Here is a 4,643-nt window from a genome sequence, read left to right as displayed (position 1 = left end):
TGGACCCTCCAGATCAGTCATCAGAGTCCCCTAGAATTAGAATGACCTCAATGGACTCTGTGATAAGGAGAAGAACTAATCAGCCAAGACCTGCCAGAGTTTCTAAAGTATCATAAAATGTTTGTTGTTTTAAGCCACTAAGTTTTGAAGTGATTTACTACACAGTAATAATAATGAAAACCAGAGTCCTGGAGTTACAGTAAGAACTTGTTTTCTTTTCTTTTCTTTTTTTTTTTTTTTTTTTTGTTTTGTTTTGTTTTTGGTTTGGCTGGATTTGAACCCACCATCCTCAGCATATGGGGCTGGCGCCCTACTCCTTGAGCCACAGGTGCCACCCTTTGTTTTCTTTTTCTTTTTTTTTTATTAGGTCATTTGTACATAGATCATGAATACATTTGTATCATTATGGGATTCAATGTGTTGATTATTTTACAAATTGGAGTGCTTACATCCTACTAATTAACATAGCCTTTGCATCCCGTATATGGGGCCGGAGCCCTTACTCCTTGAGCCACAGGTGTTGCCCTCTTGTTTTCTTTTCTGACTATGATGACAAACCACTAGAGAGTTTTGAGCAAGAAAATAACACGATCTGATTTACAGTGTTAAAAACTCATTTTGAAAAGTTATCCTGGGTAATGTATGGAAAATCAACTACAGGATTATAAGAATGGCTACAGTAACACCATTGAGGCTTCTGCAGAATCCTAGAGAAGGTGGGGGCTTGAATTAGGGAGGTAGCATCAGAGGAGTGAGAAGTAGTTGAATTTAGACTATATTTAGAAAGCAGAACCCATGGGATTTGCTGATGGATTACATGTGGGATGTGAGAGAAAGGAAGAGTGAAAAGTGGCATGCTAGTTTTTGGCCTAGGCAACTGGGGGACTGAACATAGCATTTTTTATAATAAGAAGAACTAGAGGGGTACAGGTTTGAGATGAGGAAGAGAACCCTAAGTTAATTTTTGGACATGTTAAGAGTTTTAATTCTCAAGTGCTAAATTTAGTTTATGAATCTGGAGTTCTAGGGGAGAATTGATATAGAACTTGGATGTATGAATATTGAGTGTAAGGGGAGAGATCTAGGTTGGAGATATAATCTAAGAATATCAGCATTCAGATGCTTTAAAAGCCATGAGACTGAATAAGATTGCCAAGGTAGGTCATCTAAAACAGAGAAGTGGATTAAGGAATGTATTGAGGCATATTCCAATGCTTAAAAAGTCCAGGAACATATTTAGAAAATTGAATATCCACACATAAAAGAGTGAATTTGGACCTCTACCTTACACCATATACAAAAATTAAGTTAAAATGAATCAAAGAACTAAGCTTAAAAGGTAAAACCATAAGATCCTTAAAAGAAAATATAGGGGAAATTTTTCATAATGTTGGATTTGGTAATGATTTCTTGGATTTGACAACAAGCACACAAACAAAAAAAACAGATAAAAACTTTTGTGCATTAAAGACAATATCAAGAGGGTGAAAAGATAACTCATAGAATGGAAGAAAATATTTGCCAGTTATATATCTGATAAGGGACTCAACAACCAAAAGACAAACCATCCAATTCAAAAGTGGGCAAAGGCCTTGAATAGATGTTTCTTCAAGGAAGACATGCAAATGGCCAATAGCAATGAGAAGATGCTCAATATCGATATGTAGTCATTACCAAAATGCAAATCAAAACCACAATTAATCCCTCTTTACAGTCGTTAGAATGGGTATATCAAAAAGAAAAATAGCAAGCGTTGGTGAGGATGTAGAGAAACTAGAACCCTCATGTAGTGCTGAACCCTTATTACATTGTGCCCATTGGGTGAGGGACACAACAACAGGGACCTTATCTAACCAACTCAAACATTTGTACCCTCATATTAATCTAAAATTTTTTAAAAAGAAAACAAATGGTGTGTTGTTTCCTCAAGAAGTTAAATATAGGAGTATTATACTATCCAGCAATTCAACTCCTAAGCACTTACCCAAATGAGCTGAAAGCAGGGACTAAAACATACTTGAAAAACAATATTCATGATAGCATTATTCACAAAAGCCAACAGACGGAAACAGATGAATGAATAAACAAAATGTGATACACACGCATGCATCAAGATACACACACAAAAAAACAATGGAATGGTATTCAGCCATAAAAAGGAATGAAATTCTGATACATGAGCATTTAAGACGTTATGATACGTGGAATAAGCCAGACACAAAAACATAAATATTGTAATATTTATCTGAGTTACCTATTTTTTTTTTTTTTGAGACAGAGTCTCACTGTACCACCCTCATGTAGAGTGCAGTGACGTCACACGGCTCACAGCAACTTCTAACTCTTGGGCTTACGTGATTCTCTTGCCTCAGCCTCCCGAGCAGCTGGGACTACAGGCGCCCGCCACAACGCCCGGCTATTTTTGTTGTTGTTGTTGTTGTTGTTGTTGCAGTTTGGCGGGGGCTGGGTTTGAACCCGCCACCCTCCGCATATGGGGCCGGCGCCCTACTCACTGAGCCACAGGCGCCGCCCCTATTATAGGCAAATTCATACAAACAGAAAATAGGAGGGTGAATACCAGCGGCTGAGGGGGGAGGCATAATGGAGAATTAGTGCTTAATGAGTATAAAGTTTCAATTTGGGATGATGAAATTATTCTGGAAATAGATAATGGTGATGGTTGCACAACACTGTAAATATATTTAATGTCAGTGAACTATATCCTTAAAAATGGTTACAATCGTAAATTTTATATAACATATATTTTACCATGGTTTTTTTAAAAGTCAAGGTGTGGAGGAGAATCAGCAAATGAGACCAAGAGAGAGCAACTAAGGAGGTAGGACACAATTCAGAAAGTTTGGAAGTTTTAAACGCTGCTGAAACATTGGGTACAATGAGGCTTGAGAGTTGACCATGGTGGGCGGGGGAGGTTCAGCAGTATGGACAAGATGGAATCCTTGATAAAAATGTTTCAGTGGGACAGTGGGGACTAAAGAATTAACCATGACTAAAATGAGTTAAAGAGAGAGTATGAGCTGAGGAAATGGAGACAAAAAGTACAAACCAACCTTTCAGGAAGTTTTGCTGTGAAGAGCAATAGAGAAATTAGTAGAAGAGAGATGGTAGCTCCAGGGAGGGCTTTTGAGTAACATGCCTGTCTGCCACTGGGAAGTGAATCACAGTTATGCTGGGAGATTCGATTTTATGTTAAATAGAGACATAATTTACATAACAAAAGGCTAAGCAGTACACGCTAGAAAGCAAGCAAAATACCTAAATAACTACTAAGAATAATGAACTAATCCTTCCAATTAGTCACAGGATTCAACCTCTTCTAAAAAGATGGGCCCACTTCCACATTCCATAGTTAAACAGACACGTGGAAACTTGGAAATGATCCAGGGAAAATACAAATGTGAGAGGCTATGATAAACAAGAAATAGAGGAGCAAAAGGAAACAGAAAGAGAAAATTAAGGAAATATATAATAATTCTTTTCATGTGATATTAGGGCTCTTGCACAAAAAATTTATGAATATTCTTCACCATATACTAGAGGAATAATAAAATACATTAAAATGATATAAATAACAGGAGAAGCCTTGAGAAAGGCAAAATAACATATATTACATATTACCTATTATATAGTCTAGCATAAAATTCCAAATATTGGAATGTGTTTCTGGTTACCAAGTCTCTGTGATTGCATGAAAAAACAGATAAGTTCTTCTTAACATTGTTCTGGGATTTCTGGCTAATAAATAAGACATTAAACCAAAATAAGAGGTATGACTATTGACAAGTAAAAGAAAGAATTTTTATTATTTGCAGACATTAAAATCGCCAACCTATTTAGGCAAGAAAATCAATAGGAAAAATATTGGAATTAATAAGCACATTCATAAAAGTGGCTGAGTACAGGGTAATTATCAAGAAATCAACATTTTAGGTAGTAAGTAGATAGAAATATAATGAAGATGTAATAGCACACCCTAAAAAATACATGAGAAATAACTTATAATAAGAAATGTTTGGGAGAAAGAGAGAGAGAGTTTCTTTCATTAAGAAATTAAAAAAGACTTGAGTACCATGTTCCTGGTTGGCCAGACTTAATCATGTAAAGATGTCCATTTTCCCCAAATGAGTGATAATGTAAACCCAATCATAATCTCATGAGGATTGATTTTGATTTAACAATGTATTTCTGAAGTTCATCTGAAAGAATGAAGAGGCAAAAAAATAGCTCTGTTGAAGAGAAATGTGAGTAGGTTTGCTCTGTAAGATATTAAGACCACTTATAAATCTCATATAATTGAAATAATGAGACATTGGTAAAAGATTTATAGATAGAGCAATAAAACAGAAGAAATAATACAAGAACAAACTCCAGAAAGCATAAATCCAGACAACTCATTATATATTATAAGTTGACAGGAAATAACTGCAAAATGATAGTTTTTTTATAAGGGGTATAGAGTATAAATTAATAGTTATGTTAAAAATCATCTTAAATTATCACCATATCATATACCAAAATAAATGTTTATTATATTAAAAAATTAAACATAAATTGTCAAACCTTATAAAAGCTACAAGAATAGACATTTGATTTTTGACTGAAGAAAGATTTCTTAAGTTTAA

This window comes from Nycticebus coucang, chromosome X, assembly GCF_027406575.1.
Source record: "Nycticebus coucang isolate mNycCou1 chromosome X, mNycCou1.pri, whole genome shotgun sequence".
Classification (NCBI taxonomy): Eukaryota; Metazoa; Chordata; class Mammalia; order Primates; family Lorisidae; genus Nycticebus; species Nycticebus coucang.
The sequence above is the reverse complement of the archived record's forward strand: the minus strand, read 5'-3'. Positions refer to the sequence as shown.